Source organism: Callorhinus ursinus, unplaced genomic scaffold (genome assembly GCF_003265705.2).
Source record: "Callorhinus ursinus isolate GAN/ISIS: 27379988/994484 unplaced genomic scaffold, GSC_fseal_2.0 scaffold8, whole genome shotgun sequence".
Lineage (NCBI taxonomy): Eukaryota > Metazoa > Chordata > Mammalia > Carnivora > Otariidae > Callorhinus > Callorhinus ursinus.
Genome location: NW_027397070.1, coordinates 42,693,386 through 42,712,271, shown reverse-complemented (window position 1 = coordinate 42,712,271; position 18,886 = coordinate 42,693,386). Strand labels below are relative to the sequence as shown.

Below are 18,886 nucleotides of genomic sequence, written 5' to 3'. Positions count from 1 at the left end.
GTCACACACTGCCAGCCCCCAGGGCTTTGCTTAGCTGTACCTAGCTCAGATCTCTGCCCCGCCAACAGCAGCAGGGGACAGTCTGTCTTCATCCTGAGCAAGGCTGACAAAGTGAGCCCTACTCCCCCCGCCAACCTCCCCATGCCTGGAAGGAGCATAGCTCAGACTGTCTCTTCCCTTATTGCCAGGGGAATGCAGAACCTAGAATTTGGGTTTCAGCAGGCGAGGGAGGTAAAGAGATGGATTTTTCCTGCAAAAAAATGTATTTTTGCGTTATTTTTACTTGTGGCTTCAGGTTTGCATGCAAGTTTCTGCAAGAGATAGAAGATCTCCCAATGATGGGGACTATTTTATAATTGAGGGATGGAAAAAGAAACATCAGTTACCGAGCACCTATGTGACTGTTGGTCCTTCTTGCAATGTAATATGGGCTTCATTATCTCCATTTTACAGCCTGTGTAAAGTACTCACAGTGGTGGCAGGACTAGGATTTGAGTCCAGGTCTCCAAAGCCTGTGTCTTTCTACCACTGCCTCCTAACAGAGGGGAGGCCATGGAATAGGTGTCAGAGATGTCCCTTTCCAGTCAAGCAGACTGGGAAGCTGCTGGGAGCTACTTATGCAGAGATCAGCAAGAAGGAAGCAGAGTTGGAGCTGGATGGGGCTCCTGGGCAGCTTGCCCATGCTGGCCCACACCGTCTGGCCAGCTGTCATCACCAGGTCTTAGACCAGGCTGGCTCTGTTCTACAGAGGCAGCCTGGACATTGCATAAGCTGTGGAATTCTGTGAGGAAATAGTCTGTCGGATTTCACTGAGGTTCAGCCCAACTCGTTAGCCAGGGCAGATACCTAGGGGCATGTTCCAAGGGATGGAACAGGTTGGCAGGAGACTCAGGATCCATTTTCATAGCCAAAGGCTGAGAGGCTTTCTGAGCAGTGGCAGAGTGGAGAGTGTCTAGAAGCTTTGTTTGACAACTGAGCCAGGAGGAGAGGAAAGAGAGAAAGTGGATGTTGGACGTGGGATGGCTCACCTCAGCTCCTTGCTCTTGAAGCAGTGACCCTGCCATAGGCCATGTATTTATCAAAGCAGACCTGTCAGCCCTATAGTGGCCTCTGTTCAGAGAAGGGCCCGAAATGATTCCCCTAGAAAGGACTTGACAAAAACAAAATGCCACCATATGCGTTTTCCTCTCAATAGTCCCATGAGGTATGTGAGGCAAGTCCCCTCTATCTGGCACAGGGGGAAAGCAAGGCCCAGAGAATTGAAGTTGCTTTCCCAGAGCCACACAGTTGGTAAACAATGTCCATGTCAGCTGTCTTCTCTCCCACCATTCAAATGGAAAGCCAACTGGGCAGCCGCGTAGCCCGTTATTGTTTATGTATGCATGCAGTCTTCCTCAGTTTGTCTTTCAGGGCTGTATCCTAGAAAAGCTAATTATTCTTAGTTAGACAATAAATAAGCAAGCAGTCAGCATTTCTTTAGGACGTTGATCAGATACCAACAGAAAAAACTTAGACCCAAATAGATGCTTAGAATGTGTATGGTGTCATCACGGTACAGCTCTAAGGTGTGACCTTCATACACCTACCATAATATGACTTGTGTTCACTCCTGCCTCAGTCCTTGATTTCACGTGACAACAAACATGATATCAGGCTTTCAATTAACAACAGCTAAGTTTATGGAGCCCCTTTTGAATGCCAAGCCCTGAGTCAGCAACTGGAGGAAGAGACATGAAGAAGCCAGTCAACATTACTTGAGAGGATTCTTTGGCCGCAAACAGTGGAAACCCAACTTGCATTCACTTTGGAGGAAGGGAGATTCATTGGATCACATACGCAAAACATGAGAATGGTAGTCTCAGGGATGACCACAACCAGGCATTCCGATGCCTCCAGGATTCTTTCTTTCTTCTCCGTCCATGCCAGCTTTCTTCATTCAGACTGGCTCCCGTCACTGGGCTGGAGACAGCTGCAAAAAGCCATCAGGATCACATCTTTAGCGTAAATGTTGGGGGGCAGACTGTCCCTCTTGTGTCAGAAATCACGCAGACCATTCACTCTTCCAGGGAAGTGGGATATATGAGATGGCGGCTTCCATTTCAACCACATGGTTAGAATTAGAAGAATGAACATACCCCAAAGCAGAGGGTTGAAAGAAGGAGGTTGATACTCTAGGTGACAAATAATACCCAATCCCTGACTTTAAGGAGCTCTCAGTCTAGTGGGAAGTGTGGGCATGGACAAGTAAGTCAATAGCTATGACACAGTGTCCTAAGCTCTATGACATAAGAGCCTTGAGAGCCAGAGGAGGGGCATCCATGTGGGTCTCCATTAGAGTGAGGAGGGACATCAGGAAAGCTGAGGGACACTTGATGATGGGGAATCCTCCAGATGTACAAAGGAGGAAGAGAATTCTAGCCAGAAATAAACATAGTAGCAAAAATCCAGAAAGGGAGGGTGGTAAAGCCCTGATGTTAAGGATTGAAGAATAAGGCTCTTTGAAAATATTTGTGGAATTAGGACAACAAGAACTCTGAAAAGATATGGTTAGAGTAGAATCAAATAACAACCTGAACAAAGTATATGGGCTGGAAGATATTGGAAAGTAAGCAATGCGGCAACAAATGCTGGCTTGAAAACTATCTAACATGATTCCGTTTAAATGACTTTCCTTTGGGAAGACAGGGAAAAGTCTCAAACCATCCCCATAACTAATGAGCTTCCCTGTACATATAAAACCTTAGTAAATGCAGTTATAAGGGTGATGGTGAGATAGACAAACCAGATCGTGATGCAGTTTGTAACTAGTGGTTACTAAGCTGCTGTATCCTTCGGGTGTGCTTTTAAACATATTTTCAAAAATTAAAGGTCAGTTAAGATAAAAAAAATATTGAAGGAGGGAGATTATGTCGTCTCAGGTTGAAAAGGAACATAGGAGATGTTGACTCAAATGATCAAAAGCACCAAGCTGCCCCCTTAGGATTCAAGAGAATCGTGTGCGACTCAGAAATCAGATATGTGCAGAGCAATATGGACTGAGATAGACACCAGACATTTAGAAGATTGGCACTGATCTAGGATTTTCAGGCTCCAGCCTCAAGAAAATGAAATGAGATCTAATGAAGGCGAGTAGAAGTCAAGGGAGTGTAAGATTAGAGAAAGTGAGGAGCTAGAGATTTGTGGGAAGCAAGGGGTGGGGGGAGCGGCAGAAAGGGCAGGCAGCTCCTTTCCTGCTCCCTCTCCCCTCCCTCTTGCTAAAAAGTGCATTTGCTTTAGCTGAAATGACTGTAAGGCAAATTTTTGTTTTAAAAAAAGGAGCTATTTTGTGCTGACTTTCATCATCAAATCAGAGTTCTGTTGCCATAAAATAAAACCTCATAATAGAATGAGTAGAAAGCTTGAAACCCTGCAGAAGAAAAGATGGCAGCTCACTCAATGCCATGCTGGGCATGATTGTTCACAAGCCATGCGTCTCCTGCTGAGAGTTGTAGCTACCGCCCAGCCGTTCACATTTTCATTGCAGCTGTTTTCTGCCCATTCTGAAGTTACTGAAATCCCTCACCCATCAAACTGAGCTTTAGCTCTTAGTCTAAGAGTTATTAGTCTGGGGCCCAGGGGCCTTTAGGAGATCAATGCTGGTTTTTCATAGGGTGTTGTGAACCCCCTGAAATTGTATACAGAATATAGTGTTGGAGTGTGTACATTTTTCTGGTAAAAAGCATCTAAATTATCAGAGCAGTTCATGAACCCCAAAGGGCTAAGACCCATTCCCTAGAACAAAGAAAATTTTTGCTACACATAGATACTTCCAGAATTGACCAGGGCAACTCATAAGACTGGGATGCAGTTCCATACTTCAACAGCAGGTCTACTTCCAGCTGTACAAACTCATCAAGGACATGTTGGAGTAATTCTACATGGAGCAAAAATTTAGTACAGTCTATGTATTTAGAATAAGGACCACTATATACAAGTTCTTTCAAAAGACCAAAGACTCTATCCTGGATAGGAAAGTACATTCCTAGATTCATGAAGTGCTCGTGTATTTATATTTCAAACATAAAAAATAATTGTGATTTCACTAAATAAAACCTTTATACTTCATTAGGAAAATGTTAGCTGATTTGGAGTCCTCGGGGTAAAATGTAGTCCTGGTAAAGTGCCAGGGCACTGTTCTTTCACCTACTAACAGGACTGAGCTTTTGGGATTGACAGGTAGGCATAAGGATGTGCCCGTGTTATGTGATATGTTTAAGGACTCACGAGTAGTCACTGGAGATGAAGAAGAAGAAAGTTCGGAGTACAGATTTTGTGTGGACAACCAACTTAAAGGTGGCAAGAGGGAGAGTGAGCAAGACTATGTCTGGTAAGATGTGGATGGATCAATAGCCAGTCAGTGTGTTGATCAAAGAAATTATCTTTGGGGGGAAAACAGTAGAAGCCAATTGAAAAATAAGCATCATGCCTCATAAAGCAGCCTACAGAAGTCACAATGGCCTGATTGTGTGATGAGGCAATTAACAGCTGGAGTTAGCAAAATATGCTCCAAAAAGAGAAATAGTCATTAGGAGGAGGAAAAAAAAAACAAAAACAAAACAAAAAACAGCAGATCTTCGAAGTCAGAAACAGTGGAGACAATTATTCAGAAAATTAAGAGTTAAAAACCTCGCTTTAGACCTGAATTATCTGGATAATGGGAAAAACTTCCTACATGAAGAAGTCTCTGTCAGCTGCTGTTTTCTCTCAATTCTATATTGAAGATACCATCTATGCAGATGGCTTCAGAGATGTCTTCTGTGTGTATAAAGCCCAAATCTGTGACTCTTGGACCCTTTTCCTTTATGGCTACCCATAATCTCCCAGTCAACATGCCCACATTAAAAGCCTCATTTTCATTCATCAAAACCAACTCCTTCTCCTTTTCTGGAAGTCCCCTCTTTCTGCCCGTGTGCCATCATCCCCACCTCCGTCACCCAGTATGAAACCTTAAATTTATCTTTTATTTGCCTGACCTCTCATTTCTGTATTCCAAGTGTTTTTCTCATGCATCTTTTCTTCAATCATTCATTTGTTTACTTGTTTATTTCACAAGCATCTGTGAGCTCCTGCTATGTTCTGGAACCTGTGCTTAGTGCTGGGAATAGTCTGTAAACGAGAAATTTCAGGTGAGCATGAGAAGTGTCGTCACAGAGCAAGCACAAGGTGCTTTGGGACGACCACGTGAGAGACCCACCAATCCAGTCTGGGGAGGTTGGGAAAAGAGCCTCAGAAAGGGTGATGTCTGAGGTTAGGAGGATATGTGGGAACTGGGGAAAAAAGAGGGCAAGTAGCCTCAGTCCAGAAACGGGCCTTTTACAGCGTGCCAGAAAGTTTGGAGAACAGCGAAGAACCATTAAAAAGAGAAGGGGGGGGTGCCTAGTGAGATCTGCAGCTTGACCAGATGGCTATAGCTGTGTTATAAGAAGGAAACTGAGTGGGTATGAATCGGGTCACAGAGATGGGTGAGGAGACTGTTAGGGGAATCCAGGCCAGAGGTGGCTAGTGAGTAAGTTTCAGAGGAGAATGGCAAGAAGGAATTGTCCTCACGAGCTATAAGAAGGTCGAAACAGCAGGATCTGGTGCCTGACTGGAAGTGAGGGTGGTCCAGAGAGGGAGCCAGGTTGCAGGAATGAATGCATGGTGGTGTGATCCATTGGCACGGAGATGAAAGGAGGGGAGGTGGCTTTGGTAAAGAAGATGGTAAGTTCAGATTTGGGATGTGTGAACCTTTGTGTGTTATTTCAAAGATGGAGCAGTTCTAGGGGATGAGAAAACTCAAGGTATAGGCTTGAGAATGGGTGGCTGAAGTGGAGGTGAAGGTCATTAAAGATGTCACAGTCAGTGGATCGAGGGGCAAAGATTAGTCATCTTTTGGGACCACTAACATCACCCAGGATGCTGGTGGGAAGAAGGTGAGCCAGGTACCAAGGTCTTCAATGTTAAGGCAAGTGATCCACATGTCAGCAGACCGGGGCAGGAAACAGCAGGAAAGGGGTCTGTAGCCTGCTAGGGAAAGAGACCATTACGTGAGGGTGGCAGATGATGTAGCTCTGAGCGGTTTCCAGATGATGTAGCTCTGAGCGGTTGTGCCTCTCAGCCAACCCTTGGTAAAGAAATAGCAGTATCCAGAGGAGGTGGTAGGTACTGGCATTCCCAGAAAACTTGCCCAGATGGATTCTATGCCCCAGGGACTCCTGTCTAGATGAGGGGCTTTGTTAGTTCTCAAAACATCACCAACCAGATGTATAAGACATTACCCACTGGCTCCACAACCCTTCTGCTCTGGCCACATGGCCTGCCCATGGTCTGCTGAATACACTTTGCATTTTCCTCTTTGAATGCCACACAGTTTATAAGTTTTTTCTTCACTTCACCTACCTGAACCTTATGTATTCCTAATGATCAGCTCCATCCCAGCTCTTCCAAGAACATTTTAATACCTACCAAGTAATTATTTTCTCCACTGACTGAACACTTCCTATAGTACCTGTTCTATAACTACCAAATACTACATGTATTGCAAACTCTTGGTGGGCACAAAATCTGACTTATACTTTGTCAGTTTCCAGCCCACTTCCCTGCAAATATAGATGAACTATGAATATTTGGAAGACTGGTTAGTTAATTTCCCACTTGGAAACTACATGGGTTGCAAAGTTCTGGCCCTTGTGTTTCCTGTGTATAAAGTAGGGATGACAGGCAGTACATGGAGCAAAAGCATTGGTGCTGAATTATTTTTTTTTTTTTTTGCCTTTTAGCTCTTGTAACAATTGTTTTGAATTTGTTTGATTTGCCTCAAGAGCCAAAATTGTGAATGGCAGCTCAAGTGATTTTTCTGTACATCCAGAAAATGGAATTGAGTATTTGATAGACAGTAACTGCTTAAGACGGGAAAGGGAGGGGACTGTAGCACTCAAGATATTTTTTACAGCAGAGCTATAAAAAAAAAAAAGTGAAGAAAAATGAGATCAAGTGGCAAGTGTCTGAGCCTGCTGGACACAGGCCCCTGTGGCCAATGATGGACAGTGTTTATATGACTGCTGGGCCATCGATAGATAATGGAGATAGATAAGGGGCGTTCTTAGGAAGGTGGTTCTTCAGAAGGCCATCTGCCTGTCTGCCGGCTCCTTATTCTTCGTGCAACTGTTTTCCTTTTCTCATTTTTATGATGGTTCTCTTGGTAATACTCTAGCTTGGACTTTGGCCAGGACATGTGGAGATAGGAATGATCCTGAATTCTTTTTCCCTTTGGGTAATTGTAATGACTTTAAAAACTTGTTAGATGGCTAGCGATCCTTGGAGAATTTTTGTTTTCTTAAATAATCATTGAAGACGGGGAGGCCTGTGCATTGGACAGTGGGCGCCTGTGGAAGGTGACAGCAACAGCCCCCAGACTCCCGTCACTCAGGACTTTTGGAACCACGGGGGGCTCCGGCCCTCCTGACTGAGCACTGGCTCCGTGTAGTAGGGGGTCTGGGTGTTGCATTCTGATTCATTCTCAGCAAGATGGATACAAACACATTCCCAGAGTGAGGGCTTGGTGTGGCTAGTCTTAAGCCAAGGGAACTAGAAGATCTTAATCTTACTGTTCTTGAAACTCCAGAATCTGGGGGCGGGGTGGGGGGGGGGGGACACACAAACATTCAGTCCATAACAGGGCAGAGTGCTAGTCCCTGCCTCGTTCAGTTGTAATGAGGGGTAAGTGAGATGTGTTGAAAGCACTTAGCATGGTGTCTGGCACGTAAGGAGCACTTGATAAATGTTGGTTGAAAAGAAGCCAGAGAGACCCGAAGGTGATAGCGGATGACAGAGGCCACTATCCCCTTCTCTCTCACTGGAAAGCAACTTTTTTTTTTTTTTAAGATTTTATTTATTTATTTGACAGAGAGAGACACAGCGAGAGAGGGAACACAAGCAGAGGGTGTGGGAGAGGGAGAAGCAGGCTTCCCGCTGAGCAGGGAGCCAGATGTGGGGCTGGATCCCAGGACCCTGGGATCATGACCCGAGCCGAAGGCAGACGCTTAATGACTGAGCCACCCAGGCGCCCCTGGACAGCAACTCTTATTATCTCATTTGAAAAGCAGTATAGTATGGGGACTGGGGAGCTAGGCTATCTCAGTCCAAATTCTATCTCTGTCATTTATCAGCTGTGTGACCTTAGGCAAGTGACTTAACCACCCTGTGCCTCAGTTTTATCATCTCTGAAAGAGGATAATGGATAAAATAATAGTCCCTACCCTGCTGGATTATGGAGATTTGTTACGTTAGTACATGTAAGACACTTGAAACAATGCCTGGAACCTATTAAATGATATGTAAGTAATAGGTGTTATTATGGAGTGATGTGTGGCTTTGGACCTATAGGAACTTCCAAGTCCTTCCTAGTTTCATAAGTCAGACTGAGTTTGCAGTGTAAATATCTGCTTACATTTCTGCCTTCCCCCGTTGGACTGTGAATTCTCAAAGAGTAGGCAAACTTTTTTATGTATCTCTGAGTAGCTTGCCATCTCTATTATGATGCCTGACTGGGTGCCAAACACAATACTGGGCATATTGTAGGGATTTGGTCAATGTGGGTCAGTGAGGGTGGGGAGCTGGGCAGCTTAAAGATGTCTCAGGGGCATCACACTAAATAGTCACCTACACAAACTACAAACATTGTTATGCAGGAGAAATCAGGTCAACATTTCACCTTCAGTGTCAATACCAAAAAAAGCCTAAGGAGGAAGGAAAGAGAAAATTATAATCTGCTTTTTGTGTTTTATTATTGTTATTATTATTACCATATGGTTTTGTGTATGTGTTGTATGCTTCATTTCGTGCGTGGAGAATGGAGTGCCAATCCACTCTCTTTCCCAAGACTAGAGCTGGGGCAAAATTTCCACGGACAGGAATCTGTACACTGTGAATATGGCCAGGCCTCCTTCTAGGTCACTGTTTCTCAAAGTTTGTAATCTGCTTTGTGCCATGCTCCTTGAGGTAAAAAACAATGTCTTACTCGTGTTTGTAACTCCTTCAGCCCCTAATGCCTATCACATGCTTTGCCCGTAAGATGCTCAATAGCCATGTATAAATGGATTGAGTTTCTGGAGTCCATGAGGGCACTCACTCCTCCCCTCCCTGCCCCCCCCCGACCCCACACAGTTTGTCTAGTCACGTCTTCCCTTCCATCGTTCACCTTAGAAAACACGTGAGCACCTCCCAGGCATCTTCTTCCTCCATCCTTGTACTGACATGTCCACTGCTCTTCATCTCCCATTTCAAACATTTCAAATGCCATTTGGGAAACAGAACTGTAGAAATCTGGAGCCCGAAGTCACTTTAGACCCTGCAATCCAGTTTTCTGACCTGAGGCAGGTCCCTAATGTCGCTCCCCAACTCCATTTCTTGTCTTCCTCAGTGAATATTTTCTGAGTCCCAATTAGGCATTAGCAATTCCAGAAAATATTTCATGTTCCACTCTCTTAATGCCACACTCCTGGACACCACATTCCCTCTGGAGACTGAACACTGGAGAGAGATGGAAAAGTACTTTGAAAATGTGTGCATGTGAGGAAAATGCTAAGTGTTCTCTCTGATGGCTTCAGTGACAAGTTTGCTTCTTTAGAAACTTGACTAGACCGAGTGTGAGGAAAACATGAAAAGGCAGAAATGTGTTAAGCTTGGCTGAATAATGGCCAGCAGGGTGAAAAAAATAAGATAACCACCTGCCCACAGGATTTCTATCCTCCAGCCCAAAAAGGTTGGCAACAAGCATTGAATCTACTCTTAATGGAGGGCCTGCTTGAGAAGTAACTTTACAGCCACTTGTAGGAAACAGGATAGGGAAGTTTGCAAAATAGAGAAGACGCCCAAGCGTGTGGGATACCACCTCCATCTTGGAAAACAGCCAAGATGATACAATCTTATTCAGGATCATTTAATTAAAACAAATTCAGCAATTAATGTCAGTATTGCTGTCAACAATCACAACAGCAGTGGATAGATATTGAGCAATGTGTGCTAAGCAACTTGCAGGAGGATGTATCACTTAATCCTCATGCCACCCTCTTACAGAGGAGAAAAATGAGGCTGTGAAAGGCGACTTTCCCAATGTCATCCGGTTACAAGTGCCAGGGCTGTGACCCAAACGCAGATCAGTTTAACAGCAACATCTCTGCTTTTCTCTCCTTTGTAGTAATATGCCCAGTCCATTGAAGTGGAGCATCTTAGTACACTGCTGTTGTTACCTTCAGAATGCCCAGGTATGGATTGGGTAAACCTTGGCCTTGTTATGTGAAGATGTGAGCTTAATCCAAGCAGTGCTGTTTACCAGCTGTGTGGCCTTGGGTAAATCCCTTCATCCCTCTAGGTCTCAGTTGCCATACCCCTCAAACATGAGTGATTGTAACTACATGGACCTCACTAGGTCGTTGTGAGGATAAAATGAAATAACTCTGTAAACAGCAGTGTCCACGGCAAATGCAAAGAATTACTGGCACTCCCTCTCCCTCAGGTATTGGAAGTTGGTGCTAGGCAGCTAGGAATGCAAAACATGGTCAGTTGTCTGCTGTCTGGTGTTATCATTAATTTTGGCTCCTCTCCTTCTCTTCCTTCTCCAAAACTTAAGACATTTGCCAGCTGCCTTTCCAATAGGATTTTGTTTTCCTTTGGTAGAGAGGAAATGAACCCAAACTAACCCCGTAATTCCATCTTCAGCAATAAGTAGAGTGGGGTCCCTGATAATTGCCCTGCCTACCCCACAGGATAGTGGGGAAGCAGTTGAATGGTCATGCATGAGAGAGCATTTTGTCAACTGTAAAGGGCTATCCAGAGAGAAGATATCTCAATCAGAGGGCTCCATGCCTGGGGGATGGATTCTTGGAAAATGCGTAACTGTACATATGTGGCCAGAATCTGAGGGACATGCTGGGGAGAGGAGCCAGGTCAGTTTCCAAAATGGCACAGTAGAAACCAGTCATGTTGAATCTGAATCTCAGAACACTTTAGAACTAGAACCAGCCAACTTTCTTTGGACCACGAGCTGGGATAATGAGTTAAGGCTGGGTCACGTCTCCTCCCTGTCCTTATCTCCTTTCCTGCATATTTATCCCCGCTTAGACCCAGGACAAATGACAAGTGGAAGAGAGTATGATCCCAGGGAATAATGCAAATGGGAAAAGAAAGAATGTATTCAAGGGTGTTTCCTCCTATCTTCAAATTGCACAGAAGCCTGGTGAATTCAGGCTGTCCATTCTTACCTCCCTTTGTACCCATAATTCCTTGGCCTCCTTCAGTTTTGGTTTCCCTTGTTTCAACTTCCTGTTCCTGCATGAATGCTCGGTGGCTCAAATTAACCTCACTGTGCCAAGTGCTGGAGAAAAAGAGAGGTGTATAGCATGGCCATGCCCCCATAGAGCTCATAGGACAATAAAGACGGGAGAAGACAGAGGTTGTGGGTATTGGGTGCCAAGTGGTTCCTACAAACTGGAAATGGGACCAGGTTTGAAGAGGGAGTAGACTTCCCACAGGGGAAGTCACGGGGGAAGGTTTCTGGAGCAGATGGGACAGCGGCTGTGCCTTAGAGGCAGGATTTACATAATAAATGTATTGTAGTCCTTTGTTGTTGGCGGTTTTTTAAATACATTTTTTAAAAAGACTTTAAAAATGCAGCCTGCTGAAAGATCAGGAAGCAGAAAGGGAAAAAACTGGGTAAATAACCTTCTTGGAGATATTCCTTCACTTTCCCAGTACTGGATTACCCCAAAACATCAGCTAAGTAGGGATCATCCCCCCAAGATTGGGAAAAAATGGAAATAATTTGAGATTGAAAAAACCGTCATCATGAGAACTAGTTGGACTTCATACACTTACTTTATGGGCTCGTTTTGGGTAAGAATATTCACAGGCCTTGGCATCAGACCACTGGGATCAAATCCTGGTTCTGTCACTTACTAGCTGAGTAACCTTGGGCAAAATTACCTAACTTCTAATAGTCTTAGTTTCCTTACCTGCAAACTAGAAATTCTAATAGTATCTGGGATCAATTAAATGAGTTATTTGTGTAAAGCAGTGTCTGGCCCAGAGGAAGCTATAACTTATAGAGAAGGCGGGGGGGGGGGGGGGGGCATCATTAGGTCTTCAGCACACAGGGGAGCTAAAAACCTTAGTTTAATCTTGACTGCCCCCTTCAACCCATCATCAGGACTTCCTTCCTTTGTCGTATAGTTCTCCCAACCCTTCAATGATGGGAAATCAATGAGTGGGCTTTCATGCCCCTGTATATTTTTCCAGACTTTGTGCTTGGCCAGTAAGTCTATTTTCAGTCCAACTCTCACATGCTCCTTTGGGACTTTTCACCTGATAAACATTCCTCCTGTGCTCTTGAGTATGGTATCCACTCTCTCAACCCCTACCCAGAGCTTCCTTGCATGTATATCTGCTCTGTTAGGCATGATGATGACCTCACCAAGGTCAGACAATGGCTGTGATTTCATCTGGACCCTGATGACCATTTGTAGGCTAGAGCCCAGGGCTTAGCAACTGGCTGAGGCCCAGAGGGCAGTTGAAAAGCAAAGAACAGTCCAGCCTGATTGCTTTGAGATGCCTGACCTTAGGCTGCTCTAAATGAGCTTGAGGAATCAAATAGGAAAAGAGAAAGATATCATACTGTTATGTCCCTTCTCCCAATTTTTTGACTCGAGAGTTTGCTAGTTTACCTCCAGTTAAATTAGTGTTTATCAGAATCTCCTGGGATCTACTGAATCAGAATCTGGGATTGGGACCTGGGAAGCAGCACTTTTACAGCTACCCCAGATGTTTGTAATATGGGTACTTTGACGACTACACTTTGAGAAGGGTTGCTTGCTTAAAACTTTCTCTTCCTGCGTGTGAGGCTGGAAGGAGAGGTTGTCCTCCACTTCAACTACAGCACCTCTGCTTTTCCTGCTGTGCTTGGTTATACTTCACCGTAGGCTTCCTTCTTCACACAAGTTTTCTTCAGCTTTAAAAAATTGTTTTTGAAAGCCATTGGTATGGAGAGAACATTGGATTTGGAGTGCAGGTGGCCTGGGTTCAAATCCCTGCTCTGCCATTTACCAGCTGTGCGACTTGGGCAAGTTGCCAACCTCTCTGTGTCATCTCCTCATGTAAAGATAATCCTACTTCACCAGGCCATTTGTAGGATCCAGTGAAATGATGTGTGAGTAGTAGCTTTAGGAAAACTGGCTTATTCTACAGTGCCAGTATTTATCATCAGCTTGGAGCCTGCCATGTTCACATTCAAATCCAGTGAGTACATGGAGTTTTGCTTATGGATAGAGGAGCCTTCTCTTCCTTTCTACCCTTGTGTGACTTTGGTTCCCCCTACGGACTGAATCCATGACAATCCTGGGCTGTAATGTGGTTCCACTGAATTCTGTTGTTTCTTCCTCCAAGTCCTCAGACTGAGTGGGACAAGAGTTTCCCCCACATTCAGCAGCAAGAGAGGGGACTTTCTTCTTGGGAAGGAGTCTGGTCTGAGCATCCTCCAAACTCCAACATTATGATGTCATTCCTCTGCCGAGCCCCATTTTCAGTCTCTGGACTTAATTAATAAAGAAACCATTCGAGGAAGGCTCCAGGAGCTAAGGCTGTGCCTGGGCAGCAGAATGAACAATTTTCAACGGTCATTCTTCTTTATCTCCCCTTTTCTTAAGAACCTTTACTGGGCATTGCCTCCTCCTATCTCCTTGGGGCACCTCCTGATGATGGGATGCACAGGTAAGGGTTCTTAGAGAGCCAGCTCGCTGGGAGCAGTCCCCAGCCAGATCCACCCATCTTCATGGCTGAGCTCCATCTTTCCTTTCAGGCTGTCCTCCCCCTTCCCTCTCTGCCATCACCATAGCAACACAATGGTGTAAAAGATAAAAGAGCTAAGGCATCTAAATATAGTCTGAGTCTCAACACTTCCAGCATGGAGCCTAAAACCTAGGGGGTGACAGCTAGAAGCATCCAAAGGATGAGTGGCAGCCAGGAGGGAGGATGAGTCAAAGGAAGGGTCGAGGATAGAAGAGAAAGGCAGGGAACAGTGATTTACTGAGCCCGCTGCCTGTGTCTTCTCATTTAGGCTGCACACTACCCGATGTGGATGCTATCATCTCTGTGTTACTGCTGAAGACACAGACGCTCAAAGAGCTTAGGAAGCTGGCCAGGGTCACACAGCTGTAAGCATTAGAGCTAAGAATTTAACTCAAGTGTCTGGGACCCCAGAGTTTATGTGTTTTTCCCGCCATATCACAAATACAGATGTAGGTGAGAGAGCTTGCTGGGGATACTGGACTTTTGGGGAAGGTCATATAACCAAGATGAGGGCAGAGCTCCACTAAATTATTGGATGAGATTACACTTAGTGTGATGGAAACCGGGAGGAGAGGGAAGATATATGACTTCTACCCAAGCAGCCCCTAGGTGTTCCTTGAGGGCCGAGGGGAACCAGAGGGAGTGCTGGTGAGACAGCTTTTTCCAGGTGCATGATGACACGGAGTGGGAGTGGAGGCCTTTATCATGCCCTAAAATGGAACTTAAACCGGTAAAACAAAGGGCATGATTAGAAGCTGTAAACCACAGAATGCTTACTGTGACTCACACCATCACTCATTCCCTCATTCAGTCATTCCACAAATATTTTTATTATGCACCGGACATACGGACACAAGTAAAACGAGTACAGCCTTAGCCCTCCTGGAGCTCAGGACAGTGGGGAAGACAAATAAGGAAATAATTACACACTCGATTGATTTTCTTTACAACTGTGACGTGGACAATGAGTATATAACAGAAGAACATCACTTCCACTGATGGTATCAGTGGAAGGGAAATACAGAAGCTCTTACAAGTGAAGAAAACCTACTTGCTCAGTTTTAAAGGTGATGTGCATTTTCAAGGTGAACAGGGAGGCTGTCCTGGTAGCTTAGCCTTGACCACGGGCCTATGTGGTCAGCGTACCCTGTAGACCCCATTCCCTGCCTTGTACCTTCATTATAATCATGAAGTCCATACAAACAAGGTTTTAAAAACTCAACAAACTAGACCCAAATGAAGTCTGACGGCAAGGAAGTGTATTGTGTCTTCTTCCTACAGCTCTTAGTATCACAGGAGTGAAATCGAGTGTGTGGTGTGTAGACAAGGTGAGTCAAGCTATGGTATTGGCTCCTGAGGGTTCATGGGAGCTGCACTGGGAAGTGCCTGTGAATTAAGCAGGGGCAGGAGGGGAGGCAGAAGGCATCAAAGTGAATTTCTGTGGATCCAAAGCGTTTCCAAACTCCCTGCAAGGCAGCCAATCTGGGGGCTGCTGTATGAATGAGTTAGAATTAGATAATACAGTGTGTGGGGAGCCCTTTAGCTCTTCAGAGAAATGCTGTCTAAATACATAGGGTTCGCGTCACAGATAATGATACAGTACTCTATTTATGGCGCTCTGCTCCCTACCTGTCTGCTCTTGCCCAGGGATGTGGTACAGATGAATGGGCAAGGTCTGGAGAATGTGCTTCGAAATCCTTGATTAAAGGCCCTCCAGGCAGGTGTAGTTTTAAATGTATTACATTACTGTCATTGTCGGTGTGTTTTCTTTTATCACCCCGGAGTGTCGCGGCCTTCTGTTCCAGGTGAACAACTCTGCCTGAATGTGGCATGCCCTGAATGGCACTGGGAAGGCAGCAACCCACGGATGGGTAGTATACACAAACAGGTTTTTAAACTGAGGGTTCCAGAAGTGCTCTGGGCTGGCGCCTGTCAGCTGGCCCGAGCCTCTCAGTGAACCCAGGCTTTCCACCGCGAGGGCAGAAGTGTGGGCATGTCGCACTCAAAATGAGTATTGACTACAAACCTTCTGGCCCCGGACGGGGTTGAGAGGTGGCAGCTGGAGGAAGAGCAGGTATGTAATGGAAGGGAAACAGACTCTCTTCCACCGCCAAGCCCGGTTAGGCCACCCAGCCAGGCCCACAGAGGGAGGGAGCGGGGTTGGGAGAAGTCACTGAAGTGGGGGCAGGGTGGAAAAGGAACTTGAGAGATGGGCACTGATTGGGACTACAAAGTCAGATTCTTGCATCTCTGGTAAAAGGAAAGGGTGGGGATGGGGGCGTTGTCCGTCAAGAAGAACAGCCAGGACCAGGCTCGGTGGAAGTGAATACGAATGCTGCCTCCACTTACTTGACCTCTCGTGGAGAACTTCTCCAAGGTTGAGGAGTCTTCAGTACGCAAACTGGTACCATTGCTTCCTCCACACAAACCTCCATGGCGATCAAACAGGACCCTGGAGGGTGTCTTTTCATGAAAGATGGGATGGGATGAAAATAGGCAAATGAGCAGCCTCATCACCCCCCCTCTGCACTCCTACCCCAGGGGAGAACAAAGAGCAGTGTTGGATAGTGGGCAGGGTGACCCTCTGAAAGGCATGCGCTAACACTGGGGCAGCAGGTGCCACGGAAGGATGATCTCCATTGGCGAACGGACTTCCTAAGACGGGCTAAGGTCACTATGCGGTGCTGTGAAATGAGGAGCGGTGTCGAGGAGATGCAACACCTCTCCAGGCATACCCTTGTCTGTAATTGTTCCTTAGGCCAACCATGGAGCTCAGAAAATGCCCTGCCTGGTCCCACACCAGCCCTTGCCAAACTCCCAACCAGCCATCTCGCCCTCTTCTGACCTGATCCTGGAGACTAGGGAAGGAGGAATCCTTCTACTGGCGGCTCTGGCTATTACTTAAACAAGTAGACCATCACCGAATTAAGTCACATTTTGGACTGCTTATTTCATGACAGTTCCCATGCTCCAAGTTTTACTTCATTGTCTCAATCCTCTCAAAAGCCTTATGAGGCAGGTTTTATTATTACATCCATTTCAGACAAGGAAACTGAGACTCGTAGAGATGAAGTAATTTACTGCAAGTCCTAAAACTCTTACACCCAGAGTTCAGATATCTCTGACCATAGGGCCCATGCTCTGAACCACTAATGACAGAATGAATAATGATGTTCATGGCACCGGTCGCCAGAAGCAACCGTGGAGAATACACTTCAATGAAGCCATGAGTGAAGTATTGAAGTGACAGCAGAGCCAGGTTCTAGCCAAGGTGACTCCTTTCGGGCATGTGCTGAAGGCTGGGAAGGAAGTTTGGAATTGTTTGGGAAGGGAAAGGAAAGGGATTAAAGTGACCTTTTCATAAAAGTAGCCCAGGGGCGCCTGGGAGGCTCAGTCGGTTAAGCATCAGACTCTTGATTTGGATCAGGTCATGATCTCAGGGTCATGAGATGAACCCCGTGTCAGCTGTGCGCTGGGCGTGCAGCCTGCTTGAGAGTCTCTTTCCCTCTCCCTCTGCCCCTCCCTCCCTTAAAAAAAAAAAAAAAAGAGTAGCCCAGTAACTGGGCTCTAAAGGGAGTTGAGTTTTATGGGCAAGAATGGAGTCAGGGAGACCAGCCACAGCTCTGCCCCAGCACTCAGACCAGTATAAGGCTCTGCAGTCAGTCCCTGGTTAGAATCCTGGCTCCCCCACTTAGACTACTGTCCATTCAGTCCCTGAACAAACATAGTGGGTACCATCTCTGTGCCAGAGATAGTTCGGGCGCTGGTAAATGAGATAGTCATGGTTTCTGCCCTCATGGAGCTTGTATAGGTTGGGGGGAAACAGACAATGCACAGATAAACAAGTAAACAAGTTAAAACAAACCGGGGAGACTTGATGGACAATAGCTGGAGTCCAATCACATTGAGTGGACAAGGAAGTTAACAGGTAAGCTGAGACATTTTTAAAGGGCCTGGTCTTAAGAATATCTGGAGGAGGAAAGCTCCAGGCAGAGGAAAGAGCTATTAGAAAGGACCCAAGACAGGAATGAGGTTGATGGATTTGAGAAAACAGAAGGCAGACACAGCTAGGACAGAGTATCCACTGCCTTCCTCCATCTGGAGGAAGCGTGGTAGAAGGTAAGGGGTGGGGAAGCCAAGCTGAGTTTTTGTAGGCATGGTCAGGTTCTCAGTGTGGTTTTGGAGCCCAAAGCCCAGCAGTTAGTTGCCTGGGAACCTATTTTTAAATGCAAATTCCTGGGCCCCACCCAGACCTCCTGAATCAGAAACTCTGGGGATAGAGCCCTCCGGACGATTTTGAGTGAGCTAATGTTTCAGAACTCCTGGGCTAGATTATGCAATTTTAATTTTACTCTTAAGTACAAGGGGAACTTACTCAGTGGCATGTTATGATTTTCTTTAAAAAATTTTTAAAAGTTTGTTTTGGCTGTAGAGAGGAAAATGGCCTGCAAGAGGCACGGAAGCAGGGAAAGATGGGTTGGGTGGCTATTGTAAGGGTCCCAGCCACATGTGACAATGGTTTGAGTAGGGCGGTATGGCAGAAAGGAGAGGTGGACCGGAACTGACAAGGTCAGGGAGGCAGAAACGAGGGCCACAGAGAGCTGGCCGCCTCTGTCCAGAGCACAGTTCAAAGGCAATGTTCTCAGGGAAGACATTCCCCACCCTCCCCCAGTCCCTCCCTATTGTCTAAAAATAAGGAGCATTGCGGAGATCCGGACTGTCCCACAGGGCAGGTGCTTCCTCCGCTGCAGAAGGACAGGTGAGGGAGAGCCGTGAGGAAGGGATGGACTCTGTGAGGCTGAGGAAGTTGGCTGGCTTCCTGGAAGGCTAAAGTTGTCAGCTCTGGAGAGTGAAGTAGGAGCCCTACTGACAGCTCGCCCGATCTCTCTCTCTCAAACACACACACACACACACTTACTGAATTGAATGAGACCTGCAGTGTCCAAAAGCGAGGCTGTGTTTTTCTGCTCATATCATTACCCACAAAAATCCCAAGAGAGAGATAAGGCCTCTTGCCCTCCTTATAGAA

General features: G+C 45.9%; 1 protein-coding gene across 4 annotated transcripts in view; it reads left to right on the top strand.

Moving 5' to 3' along the window:
• Nucleotides 1–18,886, top strand: part of SLC8A3 (solute carrier family 8 member A3) — a 130,648-nt gene that overhangs the window by 83,994 nt on the left and 27,768 nt on the right. The window contains exon 1 of one of the 4 annotated variants that reach the window (XM_073895426.1): nt 5,624–5,739. The exons of the other annotated variants lie outside the window; for them this stretch is intronic. The gene's annotated coding sequence lies outside the window, so the exon portion shown is untranslated. Of the gene's footprint in view, nt 1–5,623; nt 5,740–18,886 lie in introns of those variants that run through there. 4 annotated transcript variants of the gene reach the window in all.